Genomic DNA, 26,122 nt, shown 5'->3' with positions numbered 1-26,122 from the left:
ACACATAGAGGCAGTTTCACTAATGTTTCTTTTTGTTGTGAAGAATGCATAAAATATAGTATTTTTTGTTATATTCGATACATTTAGCAGTAACATACTCAATTTATAGTATTCTAGTATAAACAATGAAGTCAAGAATTTTTTTTAAATGTATATCACTTTTTCACATATATGAAACTTTAGATAAGTATGACACGTACTTGCAAAATCATTAATATTTTTTTTGACTAAAAAGATACATCAGTATAAATTATTTTAGTTATACTAGACTTATTGTAGTATACTATATTCAAATTATAGCATTCTACTACAATTTCTAGAATTTACAGAATTTTTTTAAATCAATATAGATGTTCCTCAAACAACTATTAGGGAACAGAACGTGCACTCATAATATTGTAAATATCTACTACCAAAAACCAAAAATCATCAAATTTAGTATTTTTGGTCATAGTAGATATACTTAAGTATAACATACTCAAATTATAGCTTTCTAGCACGAACAATGTTATTACAAACAAATCTAAAACTTGTACTACTATTTCATAAATATTTACTCTGAGTAGACAAGACACATACTCACGATATTACAAATATCTCTTATTGCTTTCAAGATATACTAATATAAGTATTTGTGATTATATTAGACCTATTTGAGTATCATATACTCAAATTTCAACATTCTACTTAAATTTATGTAATTTGTAGAATTTTTTTTATATCAATTTAGATGTTCCTAAAACGACTATAAGGAAAAAAACAACCGAACGCGCACTCACAATTTTGTAAATATCTACTATTTGGAACCAAAATTCATCAAATTTAGTATTAGTAGTCATAGTAGATGTACTTAAGTATAACATACTTAAATTATAGGTTTGTAGCATAAAAAATGTGATTAAAAAAAAATCTGAAATTTGTACTTCTGTATTTCATAAGTATTTACTCTGAATAAACAAGACACTTACTCGCAATATTACAAATATCTCTTGTTGCTTTCAAGATATATTAATATAAATATTTTGGTTTATACTAGACTTATTTGAGTATCATATACTCAAATTTGAATTTTCTACTTAAATTTCTGTAATTTCTAGAATTTTTCGTAAAAATATAAATATTTCCTAAACCAAATTATTTCTGCCGACTATTAAGAAAAATAAAAACCAACCGAACGCGCACTTATAATATTGTAAATATCTACTATTAAAAACCAAAACTCATCAAATTTACTACTAGTGTCGATAGTAGGTATATTTAAGTATAACATACTCAAATTATAGCTTTGTGGCATAAACGGTGTGGCCACAAAAAATTTTTTTTGATCTTCCATACAAAACCTTTGTATTTTATTTAAACATTTGGACGCTTGTTGTCAATTTTATTAATATAGTTTCTTATAATCAAAAATTTATAAATTTTAGTATTTGTGGTCATAGCAGATGTTCTTAAGTATAACATACTTAAATTTTAGCTTTCTAGCATTGAAAATGTAACCACAAAAAAATCTGAAACTTTTACTACTGTTTCATATGTATTACTCTGAATGAACAATGCACTTACTCACGATATTAAAAATATCTCTTGTTGCTTCCAAGATATATTATTATAAGTTTTAGTGTTTATACTAGACCTATTTGAGTATCATATACTCAAATTTCAACACTCTACTTAAATTTCTGTAATTTTTAGAATTTTTCGTAAACAATATAAACACTTCCTACACCACATTATTGCAGTTGACTATTAAGAAAAAATACCAACAGTACGTGCATTTACAATATTGTAAATATCTACTTTTTGGAACCAAAAACCATCAAATTTAGTACTAGTGTCGATAGTAGATATACTTAAGTATAACATACTCAAATAATAGCTTTCTAGCATAAACAGTGTGATTACAAAAAAAATCTTAAACTTGTAATACTGTTTCTTGAGTATTTACTCTCAATAAACAAGACACAGACTCACGATATTAAAAATATCTCTTTTTGCTTTCAAGATATATTAATATATGTAATTGTGTTTATACCAGACCTTTTTGAGTATCATATACTCAAATTGCAACATTCTACTATAATTCAAAAAATTTAAAAAAAATTGACAAAAAACTGTATGGTTTTTATTCAAACTTCAGTAGTCATGTAAATGCTTATATAAAATTTTAATTATTTATAGTGGCCGATTTATATATATATATATATATATATATATATATATATATATCCTATATAGACAGCATCATCAATCACACAGGACGAAAAGGCATTCGAAAAAAAATCTTAAGTGAAGAAATTTTCCACATTTTCCGGGAACAAGATCGTTCCACCGGAAATCTCAATTTATAAATTAATCCATTTATTTATGAAAAAGTGTATGCAACTTTTTTCATACAAAAAAATTCTGCTATTTCGCTATTTTGTGATATACTTTTGATTATAATTGCATTTCCATTTGAAATTATGTATTCATAATTCTAGATTGCTTTCAAAGATTTTCTTTTATTGCTGAATTCACCATATTTTTCTGAAAAGCATGTTTTTAATGAGCTGAAACTTTTGAAAGCTCCGTGAAAGTTTTTAAGTGCTTTACTATAATAGTGGTTGTCGGAAATTTAATTATGAAAATGGTTTAATGATGTTCTTGGAATTTTCTTAATTGAAAAGAAGGAGTAAAACGTGTTTGGGATAATTATGATGTTTTAATATTTTATATAGGTCAAACCAGTTGTCGTAGAATGTTGTAATTTGATTATATTATACTTATATATGTCTAGAATTTTTACAAAAACTCATATTGATGTATCTTTTTAGCAACTAAAAATATTGATAATTTTGTGAGTAAGTGTCCTACTCATTCAGAGTTATACATATAAAAAATATATATATAATCATTATATTTTAATAATTTATGTAAGTCAAATCAGTTGTCGTAGAATGTTGTAAATTTAATATGTTTTAATTAAATATGTCTAATGTACATACAAAAACTTATATTTATGTATCTTGTTAGTAATTAAAAATATTGGTAATTTTTTGAGTAAGTGTCCTACTCATCCAGAGTTATACATATAAAAAATTATATATGCATTGCATTGCATACAAAAAGGCGGAAGGAAGATATTTGACAACCTAATATATATAATCATGATGTTTTAATAATTTATGTAGGTCAAATCAGCTGTCGTAGAATGTTGTAAATTTAATATGTTTTAATTAGATATGTCTAATATACACACAAAAACTTATATTGATGTATCTTTTTAGCAATTAAAAATATTGGTAATTTTGTGAGTAAGTGTCCTACTCATTCAGAGTTATATGTATAAAAAATTATATATATAATCATGATATTTTAATAATTTATGTAGGTCAAATCAGTTGTCATAGAATGTTGTAAATTTAATATGTTTTAACTAGATATGTCTTATATACCCACAAAAACTTATATTAATGTATCTTGTTAGCAACTGAAAATATTGGTAATTTTGTGAGTAAGTGTCTTGCTCATCCAGAGTTATATATATAAAAAATTATATATATAATTATGATGTTTTAAAAATTTATGTAGGTCAAATCAGTTGTCGTAGAATGTTGTAAATTGAGTATGTTTTAATTAGATATGTCTAATGTACTCACAAAAATTTATATTGATGTATTTTGTTAGCAATTGAAAATATTAGAAATTTTGTGAGTAAGTGTCTTACTCATGCGGAATTATACATATAAAAATGATATATAAATATCAGCTTTTTTTTCCTAGTTAAATTATTACAAAAGAATTTTCATTGCATTGCAATAAATATTTGCACGTTTAATTTAATTTGGAAACATAGATTAAATATAATTCATACAAAGTTATTACACTAAAAACATTTCAATTAATAATATTATCAAATGTTCTAGTTCTCTTCTAGAGTAATACGTATAAAAATGTTATATAAATTTCAGTTTTTTTTCCTAGCTAAATTATTACAAAAAGATTTTCATTGCATTCCAATAAATATTTGCACGTTTAATTTAATTTGGAAACATAGATTAAATATAATTCATACAAAGTTATTACACTAAAAACATTTCAATTAACAAAATTATGAAATGCACAAAGGAATTGAAGCTTTTGATAAAATATTAAATTGCAATCCAAAATGCCATTAATTCAGAAATATCTTTATTGCAAAATGCGATTATAAAAAGATTAAAGCTTTAATTCGTATAAATTCTTTTAATATGCTGATAAGTTGATTTACCATCAAAAAGCACATTTGCCCAACATTTTTAATATTGAGATTTATATTCCGGTTTTCGAATCGATTTATAAGTATACCGAGTTGCTGTAGAGACTTTCATTGTTAGAAAATACTGTAGATAATTTAATTTAGAACAAATTTGCCTAATACACTATTTATATACCGAAAATAGTTTTAAAGTTATAAATTATTTACCGCAAAAAGCACATTATCCAAACAAGTTTAGTATTGATATTTACATTTGCTCAACATTTTTAGTATTAATATTTATATTTCGGTTTTCGAAGCGATTTATCAGTATACCGAGTTGCTGTAGAGACTTTCATTGTTAGAAAATATTGTAGTTAATTTAATTTAGAACAAATTTGCCAAATACACTAATTACATCCCGCAATTAGTTCAAAAGTTATAAATTATTTACCACCAAAAAGCACATTTGCCAAGCACTTTCAAAACTGATATTTATATTTCGGTTTTCGAAGCGATTTATAAGTACACCGAGTTGCTGTAGAGATTTTCCGTGTTAGAAAATATTGTTGATAATTTAAGTTAAAACAAATTTTCCAAATACACTATTTATATCCCGCATTTGGTTTTAAAGTTATAAATTTTGGTGCAAAAATGTACATAAAATTTAAACTAATAGGAGAATTTAACAATTTAATTGAGGACGCACTGTTTGTACTACACTTTTAAAATTCGCACACAAAATTCCGCAAATTGTAAAATTATACATAATTTTGTGATATATTATAAATAACATAAAACACAATTCTGTTGGTAATGAATATCATACTAAACTTTTCCTCTCATGAATGCAATAACATTCAACGTTATTGTTTGCAACTTTTATAAGCACACAATTATATATTATTATTTTTCATTTCTGCTCGATATAAAGTTTATTAATTTAATCCTACAAAACATTTAAGTGTACTTTAATAAGATTTACTTCTACTATGATATGTAATTGAAAATGTTTCATACAAGTTTCTCTCCACCGTTTGGTACTTGATTTGTCAAAGTTCTTGTTTGGGAAATCGCGCAAACTCTGCAAATTATAGTTCTAGTACAATTTAGATGTATTTACTGTTACATAGTTGTATGTAATATAATATACAGAGATTTTAATCAAATTATTTGGATAACAAAGGATAAGGGAATCAGAATTTAATAACAACAATCTTGACAAAACGTGTAATTGTTTTTGTAAAATTGATGAGATTTATTATATAAAATACTTTTTGATAAATCAAATGCACGAAAATACTCAAAAAATGTTATGTAAGAAACTTGTATTAATTATGAAATTAATTACAAATGTTACTTTTTTCTTAAATATTCAATATTATTAAAGTTTTGTTAGAAAAATGTACCAAGATATGTGTAAAAATTATTTTAAAATATTCTATATATATTATAAAATAAAAATTGGCAATAAAATGTATACATGTTCATATAATTTTAAATTTTTTTGCAATGTCCCATTACTAACCGGTAAGCCTAATTGTACACTAACCTAAAACTACACGTAGGTCAAGGTTAAATGAAACAAAGGCGTGCCGGTTTATATTGGGACATAGTAAAATTTCATTTTTTTTTTTTTTTGTAAATTATGGGTTTTAATAACACATACTTTTTCCTGAATTTGGTCTCACTCGATTCAGAATGGCTTGAAACGTCGAGAAAATATAAAATTAGCGAATCGGATTTTTTTATCTAAACATAAACTTCTCCTTCGGGAAATTAATATAATACAAGTTCAATTATCAATATTTAAATATTGTTTGCCGAACTGCTGTAAAGTTACAAATCGTTGTAAATAGTTTAAATTTAAACAAGTTTACCTTTCACAAAAGTTACAGAACAAAATAATTGCTTTAAGCCCGTTTGAATTAATTTTGAAGTGTATGATTAAGTTCTAAAGTGTATGATAAATATTTATTTAGGCTCTTGTATAGTTAAAGTCTACTCATTATGAATAAACCCAATTGAAATATTTAGATTTTCATACAAAATTCAGTAACTAAATATGTTTTACATTTTAAAATCAAACTAGTGGTGTATGGCATCGTGCCTTAAGGCAAATTGCTGAAACTTCCCTTACCGTAATGAAATATTCGAGAAATTTTAAACGTCTTCAAATATATTATTACAAATACGGTAACTTTCATTATTTTGTCACGATCTTGTTATATCTGAGCAAATCAAATGTAAATCATAAATAAATTAATTTATCTCTAGAACATTAACAATCGTCATTTCATTTCGAATTCAATTTAAAAAAAAATAGTTGCCTAATTTACAGAAAATTGAAAAAGTGCTCCCGTACAGTCACAGTCTAAACGCATTTGCAGATAATTCTGTACGACATTTTCACTTATACTGTGTTCAGCTTGGCGGCATTTTCACATTTTTCAAAAAATTGGAAAAGTGCTTCAATACGTAGGGCAAGTTATAGTAATTGCAAAAAAATCGAAAATGAAAATTTTTATATATCATTACGTTTCAGAGGTTTCTGAATATTTTGGCATACCTTAGAAAAAATGGATGTATGTGAGTGTGTGTGTGTGCGTGTATGTGTGTGTGTTCGGATACAAATTTTTGTCGACGATTTCGGGAACACGGGTCTAGCGATTTGAATAATTCAAAAAACATTCGATTCGTATTGATAAGAAGACGTGCTGATTAGTTTTTGGCAAAGACAGGTCTAGCCGTTCCGAAGATGCGGGACAAAAAGTGCCACAAACGGTAACTCAGTTTTCGAGAGATCGGAGCGTCCGATTTGAATAATTCGAAAAACATTTTACTTGTATTAATAAGATGAAGAACTGGTCAAATTTTCATGAAGGCAGGTCTAGCGGTTTCGGAGATCTAGTGAAAAAAGTACAAAAACATGCCATTTGGCGGTCAATATGACAATTAGACATATGCACATCAAATTATTAGATATTTCATAGAGATTTTAACAATAAGTATAAATTTTGTTGACATTTCTATGGGTTCCGTACCAATGTTTACGCGTTAGACGGCGACGCGGCGCTTACGCGCTTCGATATTTCGTCTCTACGCAGTTAAAGCAGTACGATTGCTTTGAAAAAAAGTTCAGAATTTCCAAAATATTTCAAAATAAATTTTTCTTTAAAAATTCTTTTTTTTTCAAAAGAAGTAAAGTTTTGTCAAAAATTTATAGTTTCTCAATAATCTAATTTTTTCAGAGTAAATTTTTTTCGAAAATGTTAATCTTTTAAAACAAAAATAATTTTTGGTACGGGAAGTTCCAGCAATTTGCCTTAAGGCACGATGCCATGCGCCACACTAGTTATACAAATAAAGTTTATGAATCTATTTATCCTCTGCTAAAAGTCGATTCTCACGATGACAAAGTCAATCAATTATTGCAAATTATTGCAATTGATTAATAAAAATTAATATTAATGAGAATTTTGCATTAATATTGCGACTTTTGCGGTTTTCTCGGTGCAGTCAAGGTTAAAATATTCTGTTTTTTATTCAATTTATTCATATGAGTGTTTTTGAATCGCAGAAAGAAAGTACAAAGTGCAAAATTTAAAAAAAAAATTGAAGAAATTTTATTTTGAAATATAAAGATTTGACTCATACTAAATTTGTTTAAATTTGTGTAAATTTCTGAATATTAGTATATAGTAAAAAATAGTCAATTTTAGTTGTATATTTGCTGTTGATATTTTTTTAGAAAAAATAAACATCTTAGAGGTTGTAATTTTTAATACAACTTTTAGCTAACTTTCAAATTTAAATTCTTTTCTACTAAAAATATTATAATTCGATCTTCGTCGTATATATTTTGTATTCAAGATTTAAAACGAATAACCTTTTAAACTTTATTTCCATTTAAAAATATCAATTGTTGTATTGTTGCATTATGAATTGCATAATTTTTTGCATAATATTATTATGCAAATTTAAAATATTGAGTGCATTTATTATTTGATACTTAAAACTTGGGTTGTGATTTGATTTTTAATTTATGTCAACTTTTATATTAGAAGTTTTTTATATTCAAAGTGTTAGATTTGTGTATTTAAGAGAAAAATTATTATTTTATATATAAACAAATCAGTTTATAAATCAAATTCAAATGTCATCTTGTTTACAATCACAATTCAAAGTACAAGTTTTATTAAAAACCTGATTGTAAATTATAAATTTATAGATAAAGACTTGGTAGATTATTTTGCAATATAATAATGCAATACTGCAATGAATGTTAAAATAATTTTAGGTTCTTTAATGTGAACATAATTATAAAAGTATATTTAACTATGTGTAATTTTTTGTAATATTTATTATTTACCAAGATTTTTGCACTTTTTTTTGCTCAATTTTGTTATCAAAGTTTAGTTTTTATATTGAAAATATATGAAATTATTATTTTTGTCTTTTTTGAAAGAAAAGTTTTCATTTTGCACTTAACTGATACTAGTAGTTTCAACCTTTATACTATAGCGAGTTTTGTTTTTAGTGAAAGAGTTAAAACAGCAAATCGAGAGTACAACCAATGGATGGTGATAAAAAATGATAAAAAATGTAATATGAAACACTTTTCGAATTACCTAATTATCTAGAACCATTTTTGAGATATTGAATTTTAAAATTTTACGATTTTTTGAAACGAATATTTAGGCACAAAATTTATAAATTCACAAGCGGACAAAATTCTAGAATGTTGCAGAAAACTTTACTTATTTGTTCAAAAACAATAAAATTTAAATATGTACACTTAAAGTACATACTTTTGGGAAGACTATACTAAAATTACATAGCTTAACTATATATAGTACAGCCACTATAAATTTTTGAACATGGAGTATTGTGCATTAAAAAAAATAGTGAAAATTATAATAAAATTCTTTGGAAATTGAAAAACTTTTAATGTGAGAATATAATTTATGCTTTGATAAATAACATACCGAAATTTATCTTCAATTTACATTAATTTTATACTAGTAGTTATAAAAAATTATTATTTTGCACTAACTTATACTAGTTTTTTCAACCTTTATACTATAACAAATTTTGTTCTTAGTGAAAGAGTTAAAACAGCAAATCGAAAGTACAACCAATGGATGGCTTATAAAAAATGTAATAAGAACCACTTTTTGAATCACCTAAATATCTCAAATATTTTCCGAGATATTGCATTTTAACACTTACAATATTTTTTAATACAAATTTGTTGAAAAAAAAAATTAAAAACTGTAAAGTAAAATTTTTTACATTAGTTTTTTGAACAATAACTTACGTAATAATTATCGAAGAAAAGTGTACTTGATATTTAAGTCAATTATTAATTTAAGGATAAATAATCTGATAAATTTGTGTACAACAATATATAAACATTATAGTTAATAAAACTACCCAATGCAATTTTATATTATAAATAAAAATGGTATAAACAATTTGTGGATAAAACTAATAAAATCGGTTCAATGTTTCGGACAATTTATAGTATATATATATATATATATATATATATATATATATATTTATTATATATATATATATCTTCGTCCTTTGCTGAATAGTTAACGAAAATTAATGATTTCAACTTCGGTCCTTTAATCCTGTCACTAAAACTTCTTCTTGGAAATAAGTTAAACGACTTTGATCAGGAGAAAAAACTTAAAGTACTTTTCCTCGTAAAATTCATCACAAAATGTCCTTTCCGAAGACGCATTACGCTTTTTCTAACTAGTTACTAAAGTTTTAGTAAATAGTTATTACTTGGAAATTAATGGAGCGAAGGATTATTATGGATATATATATATATATATATATATATATATATATATATATAAATGACCATAAATCTTTTTCCAATGGCAATTTAATCCTGAACAGATATTTTCCTGCAAAGGACACGTGTCAAAAGGATTACGTCTCCACCGTACAAATTCTATATATGTTATATAATACTTTATTGACATTTTAAAATATATAGATACAAATAAAATGAAATATGTGATTTTTTTTCAATTGGCAAGTTGCTTAATATTTTACAAATTTTTACAAATTATTAAAAAACTACTTGTTCAAGTTGTATATATAAAAACCTAAATATTTCTTACAAAATTATTAAAAAAGCGTATCGCAGTATCTTTTACTATCGTAAAATTTTTATTCCTATAAAGTAACTCCACCGTATTATTTTATACTACTAATTCGTTCTTTTATCGAGATTTATTTAAAAAATAAAAGATAGTACATAAAATCCTCAGCATTCTATGTATTTTATAGATCTCCTTAATTTTTTATGATATCATTTAAGATATCCTTTTAATAGCCTAGTAGGTTTATTATAATCCATTTCGTGTTTTACGACTTTTTTACTTTGTTGCAAGATAAATTTTATGTGGAAAAATAAAGATAATTTTATGTGATAAAAATTATATTAATGAAGATATATGCAAAATCCTAATTTGATTTGTAATAGTATAAAATGATGGTAAATTTTATTAAGTTTGCTAATAATCGATAATGTCTGAAATAAAAATTAAGAATTTAATGAAGGAATGTAAAAAATGTTCTAAATTGAATTGTGATTTATCAAAATATTAAAGTCCGCATTTGGACTACGAATTGTACAAAATTTTGATATGTAAGTGTATACAACAGTTTTCACTAGATTTTAGTACATTTTATCTACTTTTTACTAATGCAAATAGATTTAAATTCCCCAGAATAAAATTTGTAGTTATTTGAAGAAACCACGTCATATTTCATTTTTGTTATTATTTTTGTATTACTGTTTTTATTTTATTTTTATTTTAACTTTTTTCTTTCTATATTCTATTTATTGATTTTTTTTTAATTTTTGTATTTTTCTGCTCATATCAATTTTGTAAATAAAACATTAAAGTCTTGATTAACAAAAATAAATTGTAACAAAAAAAAAAAATTTAAAGAAACGTAAAAAATGTTCTTAAATAAAAAAATTAAAATTACTATAATCCGCATTTCAACTACAAATTATTTAATATTTTGGTATCGAAGTATAGAAAAGTACTTGTACTAGATTTTTGTAAATTTTGTCTAGTTTTTAACAATGTACGCAAATTATAATGTTCTAGTACAAAATTTGAAGTTATTTAAACAAATGTAGAAAAATGTCCGAAATCCATATATTGCAAATTATGAAAATACTAAAGTCCGCATTTCAACTACGAATTGTACAAAATTTTGATATGCAAGTTTATATAACAGTTTTCACTAGATTTTATTAAATTTTATCAAGTTTTTATCAGTGTAAAAAAAATTATGTCCTAGAACAAAATGAAGTTTACTATAAACTGATATATATATATATATATATATATATATATATATATATATATTATCTAACAAAATTTACTAGAAATTTAGCATAAAAAATGTGGATGTGCATTTCGATAGAAACATGTGCACTTTTTTGACAAAATTATATTTTACAAAGAAAATTTATATGAAAGTGTACAAAACAATTAATGTCGTTAAATAACCAATTTACTGTAAACTGATATATAATAATATATGCATTCCTCAACAAAATTTATGAGAATTTTAGCTTCAAAAGTATGTATATGCATTTCATTGGATTTCACATACGATTCTATCTATGAAAGAGTTCAGCGCTTGCACTTTTTTGACAAAATTATAATTTTCAGGGAAAATTTATATGAAACTGTTAAGAGTAATTAATGTAATTGAATAACCAATGAAATTTACTATAAACTGATATATAATAATATATACATTGTTTATAGAAATTATTTGAACAAATGTAGATAAATGTCTGACACCCATATATTGCAAATTGTGAAAATCAATAACGACATCAATATATTGCACATTATCAAAAAACTAAAGTTCTAATTTCAACTACGAATTGTACAAAATTTTGATATGCAAGTGTATATAACATTGTTCACTAGATTTTAGTACATTTTATCTAGTTTTCACTAATGTGAATAAGTTATAATATCCCAGAACAAAATTAATTGTTATTTGAATCTTAAAAAAGAATACTTAATAAATAAAAATACTGAAGTCTGAATTTCAACTACGAATTCTACAAAATTTTCATATCAAGGTATAGAAAAGTATTTATACCAGATTTTAGTGAATTTTATCTATTTTTCACCAATGTATTCAATTTAAAATGTTTCTATAGAGAGTCATTTGAAGAAATGTTAGGCGAAATTAGAGGTACCAATCTTACATCTTGTTCTAAATCTCGCAAACTATCAAACTAAACCACATACAATTTTTGACAAAATTTTACTTAACAAACCTGTCTACACATCTTTCATACACCATAAAAGCGTATTCTACAATTTCATTACCCAAAAATATTTCAAAAACAAATATCCAGTACAATACTTAAGCGGTACCAATTTTTACAGTTTGTTCAAAATCTCGCAAACCATAAAACTATTTTACATACTATCTTCAACAACATTTTACAAAACAAAACCATCTATAAATCCTTCATACACAACATATATGTCTTTTACACCCCAATAACTCGTTTTAAATGCAAGCGCTCGAATTTTAATCAAATTCTCCAAAGTCGTCTATAATTTTGAAATCTTCGCCTGCGGCAAAACGTCACGAAGATAAAATTAATTCGAAACGCTTGATTTATCCGCAAAGTTTGAAAGTTTCGACACAGGAATATATGTTTCCTTCGAAACTTTATTGATTCCATTATTTGAGTCACTCCATTAGCAAATGTTGAGCCTGGGGCAACAGATTATCCGAAACAAATTAAATTGGATCCGGAATGGATTCATCTAATTGAGTAATTGATGAAACTATTGATAAAGGATCAGATATGCGAATATTGTTTAATATATATATATATATATATATATATATATAAATCTCGTGTCACGATGTTGGTTCGCGATGGACGCCCAAACTACTGAACCGATTTTAAATTTCATTGGCTCATCGTGTGCATATATATCCAACTTAGGTTATAGGAAATTTTGAAAAGTAAATTTAAAATATAAATATATAATTTTTATGAATTTCTAAAACTTTTGACAGAAAATTACCAAAAAAAAATAAAACACTAAAATGACAAATAATTTAGGAAATTTCGATATATAATTTTTGAAAAAAATTTGACATTTCAAAAAAAAAAAATTCAAAAACATGTACATATATAGAAATATCCAACATTTATATCCAAATTTGATAAAATGCTATATTCAAAATCACTGTTTATAGTTTTAAATTTAATTAAAAATCAATGCTTAAAAATTTTAATAAATGTTGACATGTAAAAAAATTAAATGTCATTTGTCAGTATTTATGAAAATAATTATATAAATAGATTTACGATTTAGATTTAATTGATTAGCTTACCAAATTATTTCGGAAACCAAAACTTCATCAAAACATTATAGATCAGAGATCACAATAAAAAAGCGGCATATTGAATTTAAAATTAATCATAAACAAAATTCTGACATTTCACAAAAATGTTTAACGACTTACTTCAATAAGAAGCAAGTAAATTAATTATTCCAAGTTATGTTATAGGCAATATTGCCTAACAAATTATAGATACAAAACATTATTGTAAAATAAATATTATCATATTATATTAATTTTGGACCAAGAAGGAAATATTTTGACTATTTATCAATTAAATGCAAATGTAAAAAATCAAATATTTATATAAAAAATTGTATATTTAGATAAAGATACTGCGTTGATTTAGACTAAAATTTAATTTATTCTTTAATTAAAAAAGAATTGACATAAACAAAATTAAAATAAACAAAACACTATGACGCGTTGGAATTATTTATCGGAGTGTAAAGAAATTTGTGTAATTAAAATATAATATTATTATTAATATATCAGATGAGATATATTTTGATTGTCATCGCAAATGCTAATCTTACAGGTAATTGTAACCTCTTAAATGGAATAGTACTATCTGGGGGTATCATTGGAATCTGACAAAAACAAACTAGACAAACTAAATATTATATCATATTATATTAAATTTTGACCGAAAAGATAATATTTTGACAGTTATAATCAATTTGAAATAAAATGCAAATGTCAAAAATCAGATCTTTATGTAAAAAAAAATTATTTCCACAATATTCCTGTGTTGATTTAGCCAAACTTATGAATTTAACAATTATATAATTATTCATTGATGACTTAAAATAATTATTAATTTATTAACAAATAAATAATATTTGAAAGAAAATTTTATTGACATATGACATGACAAAAGTATAATAAACAAAAAAACTATGATGCGAGTGAATTAATTTTTGAAGTATAAAATGTCAAATAATTTTGAAAATTATAACAAATTTTTAACTATTTGTCAAAGAATCAGAGTACAAACCTATTAAATATTTGAATTTTAGCGCTTTTATTAATTTTTTATCAATTTAGGCATATTTTTTATGGCAAAACAACGTTTGCCGGGTTAGCTAGTATATATATATATATATATGTATATACAATATATATATATATATATATATATATATATATATATATATATTATCGAAAAAACTAGCTAAAACCTGAAAAAACGTCTTCATCAACATAAAAATAACTCAAAAAATCCCAAACAATTTAAGACGATGCTAACCGAACATATTATTAATTTAAACCGTTATATAGATATTATTTACATCATTTACATAAACAGTTTATTGTGTATTTAGTGTTTTACTTTTAGGACATTTTTTGCTATCCCTCGAATTACTTAAAATTTTTTATGGGAACATTTCAATTTGAATATATAGATGAAATCTAGATAAAATTTACTAAATTTTGTCAGAAATGTTGTATATAGTAATGTATTAAAATTTTGTACAATTCGTAGTTGAAATGCGGACTTTAATATTTTCATAATGTGCAATATATTGATGTCGTTATTGATTTTCATAATTTGCAATATATGGGTGTCGGACATTTTTCTACATTTGTTCAAATAACTTCTATAAACAATGTGCATATTATTATATATCAGTTCATAGTAAATTTCATTAGTTATTCAATTACATTAATTACTTTTAACAGTTTCATATAAATTTTCTCTGAAAATTATAATTTTGTCAAAAAAGTGCAAGCGCTGAACTCACTCATAGATCGAATCGTATGTGAAATCCAATGAAATGTATATCCATACATGTGAAGCTGAAATTCTCATAAATTTTGTTTAGAAATGTATATATTATTATATATCAGTTTACAGTAAATTCCATTGGTTATTTAACGACATTAATTGTTTTGTACACTTTCATATAATTTTTTTTGTGTAAAATATAATTTTGTCAAAAAAGTGCACATGTTTCTATCGAAATCGAAATGCACATCCACATTTTTGATGGTAAATTTCTACTAAATTTTGTTAGATATATATATATATATATATATATATATATATATATAATATTAGTTAACTGCAAATACTAAAATTGATGAGTTTTCTAAGAAAATTTAAAGTTATTATTTTCTAACAAAGACAAACTTTACTTCTGAAATTTCTTTTAGACGTAAGTGTTGTTTTTGAGGAGCTCCTCAGGGATAACCGTTTGTAATACAATTTTGTAATTCACATATAATATTCTTCAATAAGTCTACTATAATCGCAAATACTAAAATTGACGAGTTTTCTAAGAAAATTTTCAGTTATTATTTTCTGACAAAGACAAACTTTACTTCTGAAATTTCTTTTAGACATAAGTGTTGTTTTTGAGGAGCTCCTCAGGGACAACCGTTTGTAATACAATTTTGTAATTTACATATAATATTCTTCAATATGTCTACTATAATTGCAAATACTAAAATTGATGTTTTATAAGAAAATGTATTAAATGTCTAACAAAGATATTTACACTCGGATATCAAAATGTTGTACAATTCGTAGTTGAATTGCAAACTTTAGTATTCTCATAATTTGCAATATATAGATGTCGGACATTTTCTACATTTGTTCAAATAACTTCAAATTTTGTTCTAGGACTTTATAATTTATTTACATTGATAAAAATTAGATAAAATTTACTAAAATCTGGTATAAACTGTTATATATACTTGGATATAAAAATTTTGAGCAATTCGCAGTTGAAATGCGAAAAAAATAACTCAAAAAATCCTAAACAATTTAAGACGATGCTAACCGAACATATCTATAATTTAAACATAATATAGATTTTATTTACATAATTTACATAAATAGTTTGTTGTATATTAAGCATTTTGCTTTTAGAACATTTTTCCATCCCAATATTTCCTTTTAATATTTTCTTTTTTTTATTTTTTTTTCAGTTGCAGTGGTGGTCGCATTCTTCATATGTTGGGCTCCTTTTCACGCCCAACGATTAGTTGCAATTTACGCCCCAAATGTGAACCCTCATACTTTGGAACAAAGACCATTTTGGTTAGCAGTGTATACAGCCCTAACATACGTTTCAGGAATTCTTTACTATGCATCCACCTGCATAAACCCTCTACTTTACAATATCATGAGCAACAAATTCCGAGAAGCATTTAAGGTAATAATAATAATAATTATATATATATATATACTAGCTAACCCGGCAAACGTTGTTTTGCCATAAAAAATATGCCTAAATTGATAAAGAATTAATAAAAGTGCCAAAAATCAAATATTTAATAGATTTGGACTCTGATTTTTTGACAAATAGTTAAAAACTTGTTATAATTTTCAAAATTATTTGACATTTAATACTTCAAAAATTAATTCACTCGCATCATAGTTTTTTGTTTATTATACTTTTGTCATGTCATATATGTCAATAAAATTTTCTTTCAAATATTATTTATTTGTTATTAAATTAATAACTATTTTAAGTCATCAATGAATAATTATATAATTGTTAAATTAATAAGTTTGGCTAAATCAACACAGGAATATTGTGGAAATAAATTTTTTTTACATAAAGATCTGATTTTTGACATTTGCATTTTATTTCAAATTAATTATAACTGTCAAAATATTTTCTTTTCGGTCAAAATTTAATATGATATGATATAATATTTAGTTTGTCTGGTTTGTTTTTGTCAGATTCCAATTGATACCCTCAGATTGTACTATTCCATTTAAGAGTTTACAATTTCCTGTAAGATTAGCATTTGCGATGACAATCAAAATATATCTCATCTGATATATTAATAATAATATTATATTTTAATTACACAAATTTCTTTACACTCCGATAAATAATTCCAACGCATCATAGTGTTTTGTTTATTTTAATTTTGTTTATGTCAATTTTTATTTAATTAAAGAATAATTTAAATTTTAGTCTAAATCAACGCAGTATCTTTATCTAAATATACAATGTTTTATATAAATATTTGATTTTTTATATTTGCATTTAATTGAAAAATAATGAATGTCAAGTTCATATATCCAATATGCACTAAAGTTATAAATGTCAAAATATTTCCTTCTTGGTTCAAAATTAATATAATATGATAATATTTATTTTACAATAATGTTTTTTATCTATAATTTGCTTGGCAATATTGCCTATAACATAACTTGGAATAATTAATTTATTTGCTTCTTATTGAAATAAGTCGTTAAACATTTTTTTGTGAAATGTCAAATTTTTGTTTATGATTAATTTTAAATTCAATATGTCGCTTTTTTATTGTCATCTCTGATCTATAAGGTTTTGATGAAGTTTTGGTATCCGAAATAATTTGGTAAGCTAATCGAATAAATATAAATTGTAAATCTATTTATATAATTATTTTCATAAATATTGACAAATGACATTTGACGTTTTTCATGTCAACATTTATTTAAATTTATAAACATTGATTTTTAATTAGATTTAAAACTATAAATTGTGATTTTGAATATAACAATTCATCTAATTCGAATATAAATGTTGGATATATCTATATATGTATATGTTTTTGAATTACATTATTTGAACTGTCGATTTTTTATTCAAAAATCATAAATCTTTTTTTCTTGAATTTTCCATAAATTTTGACATTCGACATTTTAGTGTTTTGTTTTTTTTTGGTCATTTTCTGTCAAAATTTTTAGAAATGCATAAAAATTATATATTTATGTTTCAAATATAATACTTTTCAAAATTTCCTATAACCTAAGTTGGATATATATGCACACGATGAGCCAATAAAATTCAAAATCGGTTCAGTAGTTTGGGCGTCCATCGCAAACCAACATCGTGACACGAGATATATATATATATATATATATATATATATATATATATAATATTTATTTCATCCCCAGGAGACCCTTTCAAGGACTTGTACATGTTGTGGCCATCGAGATTTATCAAATGGGTCTCCACCGGGCGTAGTAAATACTGGAAGTGGCCGTTATTCGGCCCTTGTAAAAAATGGTGACCCTAGAGCACCCTTTGTGGATAGCAATGCTCTTCAAATCGTCAATGAAAGGGTTGATAATTCTTTAGATGCCATGAAAAAGGGCGGATCTAAGTTGAGGTTGAGCGAGGCTAGGGATTCTAGTATGAGTTACTCAGGTAAGAGGAAAAACATGATATTGGTAAATTGGTTGATTATTTATACTCTTGCTAATATTTTTCTATAATTGTTGCCAATGTATGTTGATGTTGGATTTTGATAATTTATTTTTTATTTTTTAGGGAATTCCCAGTTTTATGGAGCAGACGATTTATCACAATCCCAAAGTCAATCTTGTGCCATGAATAATTCTTTTGGCACAAATGCCAGTACTATGGCTTCACCTTTTAAAGACAGTAAAAATGGACGAATTTCTACAGGTAAAGTAAAATATTTTAGTAACAAAAATTAGTTAAAAATTTTGGAAACAAATGTTGAAAATAAATTTTGAAAAACCGAAGACATAATGTCTCCACAGTAAATTTTCTTACGTCAGTTTGTTTTCAAATGTTTTTGTAAGTTATTTCTTAGATATTTTTTATAAATAATTTTTTTAAGACGGTAAAAATAGACAAATTTCTACAGGTAAGGTAAAATATTTTAGTAAAAAAAAATGGTAAAATATTTTGGAAATAAATGTTGAAAATAAATTTTGAAAGATCGAAGACATAATGTCTCTACAGTAAAATTTCTAATTTTATTGTATTTGCACTCGTTTTTGTAAATTATTTCTTAGATATGTTTTATAAATATTTTTTTTAAAGACAGTAAAAATAAACAAATTTCTACGGGTAAGGTAAAATATTTTAGTTACAAAAATTTGTAAAATATTTTGGAAATAAACGTTGAAAATAAATTTTGAAAAATTGAAAACATAATGTATCTATAGTAAATTTTCTAACTCTAATTTATTTGCACATGTTTTTGTAAATAATTTTTATGATAATGTAATGTAATTTATTGTAGCATATTTTTAATAAATAATTTTGTTGAATTTTTCATTAAATTTAATACTTTTTTGAGTAAGTATTGCATACGTTTTGAACCTTCATTTGACACATCTTTAGTGCATCAATATTTTTTATATATTTTAATTCAAGTTAGATATGTACCACACTATTTTGCACCTTAGTCAGATTTTGTTTAATATTTTGTAATGTTTTCAAGAAAACCGATTGATTTTATGAATTGTTATCAAAACATATATATACAAGACCATCATATCCAAATTACAGCATTCTAGTAAAAACAGTACGTCCTGAAGAGCTCGTCAAAGTTAATTGTATTCATATTGCACCCAGTTGTTCGGTAACTTTAGTCATTTATTTAGACTTTGCTTAAAATCTTGTATTGTTTTAAAGAATACCTATTGATTTTATTAATCTTTATGAAAATAGACATATGTAAGATTAATATATTCAAATTACAGCATTTTAGTACAAACGGTACGTCCTGAAGAGCTCTTCAAAATTAATTGTATGCATATTCATATAGTACCTAGTTGTTTAGTAACTTTTGTCATTTATTTAGATTTTGTTAAATATTTCGTAATGTTTTAGAGAAAACCTAAATATTTTATTAATTGTTATGAAAATAAACATATTCAAGATTATTATATCTGAATTACAGCTTTCTAGTACAAACGGTACGTCCTGAAGAGCTCGTCAAAGTTAATTGTTCATATAATACTCCATTTAAATTTTATTAAGTGCTTTTTATTTTTATTAATAATAATTTTATTATCAATGTGATTTTTTTCTTTAAGAAAGTGGAAAACTAATAAGCAGTAGAAAATTATTGGGAAATGGCAAAACTTTTCGTAGAATTTGGGAAAGACTGGCAAAACACAACAGGACTAATTCTGGAAATACTAATAATAGTATAGTAAGTATATATATAATAAACTAACTAATTCGGGACCTTTTTTTTGGTTTTTGTCAAATAACTCAAAAATTTCATATGGGACTACCCCTTTTTAATTAGATAGGGTGAAACTAGATAAAATTTACAACATTTCCTAGAAAACACTTTTATACACTCCGATATAAAATAAATAAAACGACTTTGAAAACGATTTTTTATTCTTCAGCCACAAATAGAAATTTCGAGACATTTTTTCAAAATTCTTCTCAAGATTCCAATTGGTTTTTGGCAAATATATTTCAAACCGTTTCTTGGAAATCAATGATATTTTGCTAAAACATAGCGTATATTGTCTTGATAAATATTGTAAAATATTATAGGCCTAGGAAAAGTGGTTTAATTGTAAAAAATCCCCAAACTCATCTATAATATCAAACTTGTATCATGAAATGTACTAAAACTCACATTATTATTAAGCAACTTGTCTCAAGGCAAAATACCACTTACACCTAGTTTAATTATGTCTATATTTAATTTTGTTTAATTAATAGTTTAATTTATTTTTTTTTTTTTTGTTATTTTTAGGTTCATAACGACATTAGTACAAGTGTTTCTACACATTTGACTGAAGTAAAAATCGATACGGAACCTTTAAATCATCGAAGTCCAACTTCTTCGGGAGAAAGGTCCTTAAATGAAACTTGCAGAATTTATTCTGATAATATAAATAATACTGAAGAGGTAATAGTTGATAATTAGGTAGATTATTCAGAAAATAAATTTTAAAAAAAAATTGGAAAACAGGAATTAGAAAACAAAAGTGCAATTGATCTTTCAAAATATTTTTTGAGAGACTCTGTTATAATTTTTTATATGTTTTCTGATACTACATATTTTTTGATATTATTAAATTTATTTATGTTCGATAAAAAGTTTAAAAAATCATTTTAAATTATTAAAATTAAATATAATATGCTAGAGTACATTTTAAGAATTGTTTTTTTGCACAACTTTGTTAAAAATAGTTTAAATCAAGTATGAATTTGAACAAGATCTCAAACAACCCTTATTATTATGAAAAATATTCACAATTAACAAACCTAGTACTTAGTTTTATTCCCAAAAAAATATTTGTGGTGAAAAAATATTTTTTCACCAAAATTAATTCAAAATAATCAGAAATTACTATGTCGAACTTTGACGTCCAATATCTCAATTTGTAAGTAAAATTTTCAAAATCAAATTACGCAAAAACATCAACCATACATATTTGTAAATACCAAAAATAATTTTGATATTTTTTTCCAAATTTTACTATTTTTTATGAATTTTTTTCAAACAGAGTCTCAACGGTAACAACGTCAACGATTATGAAAAGTTATTAAAATTAAATACAATATCATAGAGTACTTTTTAAGAATTGTTTTTTTTTTGTACAACTTTGTTAAAAGTAGTATAAATTTAAAAGAAATTCAAATAAAACCCCACAAGACCTTAAAAATTATGAAAAATATTCACAATTAACAAACCTAGTATTTAGTTTTATTCCCAAAAAATAATTTGTAGTAAAAAATATTTTTCTACCAAAATTTATTCAAAATAATCAGAAATTTTTATGTCCACTTTTCACGTCCAATATATCAAAATTCAACTAAAATTTTCAAAATCTAATTACGCAAAAACATCAACCGTACATATTTGTAAATACCAAAAATAATTTTGATATTTTTTTTCAACTTTTACTATTTTTTATGATTTTTTTTCAAACAGAGTCCCAACGGTAACAACGTCAACGATTGTGAAGAGCTGACTTGTTATATGAGAGAATTGCAAAGGAGAGATCATCAAAGAAGGTTGGTGTAAAAAAATAATTATTGTGTTGGCCTATTGGCAAGTTATAAAATGATTTTGATGTTAAAATATACCTAAAAGTCCACAATTTTTTAGAACCAAAAAAAATTTTTTTAGCATTATCTAATAATAAATAAAATGTACTCCAATATAAACACTGAAATTAGTGTAAGGTTTAGCCAAAATTCAATTTTTGCAAAAACTAAATATCCTAGTAAGTTTGTTTAATTTTTTTTACATAATTTATATATCATTTAATATTTTTTCCTCAGGTGAGAAAGAGTAAGGCCTTTCGCAAAGGCCTCAAAAAAATTAACAAACCACCAAGAAAACTTCAACAGAATTATGAGACAAAGTTTTACAGAGACAGGAGTCTGAGGGTCAATGTGCACTTGTGATTATTGTCTAAGACACAAAAATAATTTTAAATAGTGATAAAAACACTTGTTAATTCAAAAAGTGTGAAAAGTTTGTTTAAAAACTAAAAAAACTGCGTGAAATAATTTTTTGAAAAAAAAATGCGGTGAGATCTATACAAAGTTGTAAATGAACAAAATTTGGTGCCAATGGATGAAATTTAGTGTTTTTAATGTAAAATTTATAGTAGTAAGTTTTATAATATTATTAATAATATTTATTAATAGTTGAATGTTATTTGTGTGAAATATATGATATATTTAGACTTTTAAAACAATTATTATTTTTGGTAAAAATTATTTACAAAAACAAATAATTTTTAAATATATATATATATATATATATATATATATATATATATTATTTTTTATTTTTTTGTCAGAAATCTTCATGTTCAAAATTGAATTGGCCCACAATTTTGAAAAAAATGAAGAAGAAAGACAAAGTTTAATTTAATATAAAAAATAAATAAAAAAAGTCTAGTAGTTTCTTAATCAAAAATATTTTTTGGAATGTATTTTCATAAGAAAATAATAATTTTTTATAGGTTATGACAAAAAACTATTTCAGTTCAATAATTGAATAATAAAAGCTATGATTTTTACGAAACGATTTTTAAATTTATTTTTAAAGAAAAAATAAATTTAATTAAATTATAATAATAATACCAAAATTTATTACTAGTAATATCTGTGAAATTTTACGAGAAGAAATATATTTCTTGTTTGTATTTTTCAAAAATTAAAAAAAATGCAGATAAAACACTAAAATCAAACAGTTTTATGAAAAAAATTTAATATATTGAATAAATAAAAAATTAGTCGATTTTATGAGAGGAAATTAATTTTTATAAATGGTATCAAAAATATAAAAAGTAAACTGTATTAAATAATAAAATAAATGGAATATATTTAAATATATAAATAATAAACCGTTATTGAAAAAACATTTCTATTTAATAAAATAATGACGAATACATTCATTTTTGTAATAAAAAATAATTTATTAGTTTTTTCAGAAATAGTTTTTAATTTACAGATTTCTTCAAATAAACAAAACGTATTATTTTAAAATCCATAAATAATAATAAAAAATTTACTTTACAAAAATTATAGTTCAAATAACATAAAAATTTTGTTTAAGGCAGTCTTTTTTATTTAGCTAAGCGGAAACTAGAAAAATTTACTAAAATGCTACATAAACTGTTTTATATAAAAAATAAAATAATAAAGATTATTAAATTAATCAAAACTTACGTGTTTTGATAAAAATAATATAATATTTTGAATTAAAATAATTTTTGGTTAGCATTTTTATTATGTAGATAAAAATAAATTCTTTCAAAATATTTAAAATATTTGTCAAAAGATATTTAAATTTGTAATCTAATTATTTATAATTAATTTAGAACATCCCAAAAAACACGAAATACTAGTATAAGTTTTAGTTAAATAAAAACTGTTACTTTAAATTTCACATTTATATCAAAAATTATTATGAAAATTTATTAAACTCATAAAAATTATGTAAAATTATCGACTAAATTATGTAAAAGTATTTCTGTATGTAGAAATGCAATAAATATTTGTTTTAAATATTATAACAAATAAAATCCAAATTTCATTTATGCATTTATATTAAAATTTGTCAGAAATTATTATATAAATTATATATGATAAAAAAAATTAAAATTCTGATGGAGTAAAGATTTACTCAAAGTGTGATTTATATTTATGAATGTATCGGTTTCTTATTAATAAAAATTATGTAATTGTTATTAAATATAAAATAATAACTATAGTGATAAATATACGTATATTTTTATATTATATAAATATATAAATAATATAATTTATTAATGTTATATGTGTGTAAAGTGTATTTAATAAAATGGGTTTCAAATAAATAAAATAAATATTTATTAGAGTAGCAAAGACGAGTCTGACTTGCAAAATATATTATAAAATGTAAAATTATAATTGTTGATAATATATAAATGTTTATATATATAAATTGTACGTAGTGTAATATTTTTATGTCAGTATTTTTTACGAAAAAACAAATAATTTGTTTTATCAGATTAAATAATATATAAGATTGTGTATTATATTTTATATTATAAATATTATATATTATATAATTGTTATCATTGTGTGTATATTTTTTGAAAAATATAATAAACGTCTAAACAAGTTTTTTAAAAGGGTTTTTTTATTTAAAAAGTACTTTATTTAGTGTTACTCAATTTTTTATGTTAAAATTATTTGAAAATATACGACATTTTAAAATATTTTTTTTGACTTGATTTATATAAATAAATGTACATTTTTTTATTTTTTGTGTAATAAATTTGTATAAAAAATTGTGTGACAAATTTTAGTGTTATCTGAATTTTTTCACAAATTTTTACCTGACTAAATTAGTAACTAATTTATAATTTAAATTTATAACTTGATTCATTTTTGACTAAAAAATTTTAGATAGCCTAATTTTGAAATTTCTAGTTTTGTTTATTTTTATTTCATTTTTCATTGGCAAAAATCTAAATTTAAGATTATCTTACATTATGAATTTAAAATTATTTTGTAAATAGCGTCTTCAATTAATGTTTTATTTAAATTAATTATTAACCTGATTAAAAAGTATTTTATATTTTTAAAAATATTATGTCGATTTATTGTGCATTTCAATTTTTTGCTATAATTTTCTACTTTAAAATAATTTCAAAACTTTAATAAAAAAATAAAAATAAATATTAAATATCTATACATATATCCGTATAAATAATTTATTTATATATAATTATATCAACAATATATATTAATATTATATAATACCACAAAAAGAGATCACAAATATATATTTTTGTCATTTTTGGCAACACTTAGACGCAAAGACACATTTTAAATTGTTTATAGTAATGTATATACACTTTATAATATATAAATATATATATATATATATATATATATATATAAAAGATTCATAAAATGGGCCAATATTTTATGAACCTTTAGACTTATTTATATTTATATTATATAATATTTTAGCATCACAAGTAAGTTTTTGTGCATAGTATTGTTTTATATACCATATTTTATTTCTAATATATTTTTCAAATATATATATATATATATATATATATATATATATATATAAAAGAGGATTCCTTTATGTGGTAACACTTATAACTCACGAACGGCTGAACCGATTTAGATGAAAATTGGCAGGGAGGTAGTTTAGAGCCAGGAGAAACATATGAAACTTTTTATCCCGTTTTTCATTCTAATTCAGAAT

General features: G+C 23.2%; 1 pseudogene; it reads left to right on the top strand.

Annotated features, from left to right (window-relative positions):
* The window catches only part of LOC113389798, a 177,256-nt pseudogene extending 154,572 nt beyond the window's left edge, over window positions 1-22,684 (top strand).
* Window positions 22,685-26,122: the final 3,438 nt, after the last annotated feature.

This window comes from Ctenocephalides felis, unplaced genomic scaffold (genome assembly GCF_003426905.1).
Source record: "Ctenocephalides felis isolate EL2017-DRISC unplaced genomic scaffold, ASM342690v1 CF-g0.4_SCAFFOLD_03573, whole genome shotgun sequence".
Lineage (NCBI taxonomy): Eukaryota > Metazoa > Arthropoda > Insecta > Siphonaptera > Pulicidae > Ctenocephalides > Ctenocephalides felis.
The sequence above is the reverse complement of the archived record's forward strand: the minus strand, read 5'-3'. Positions and strand labels throughout refer to the sequence as shown.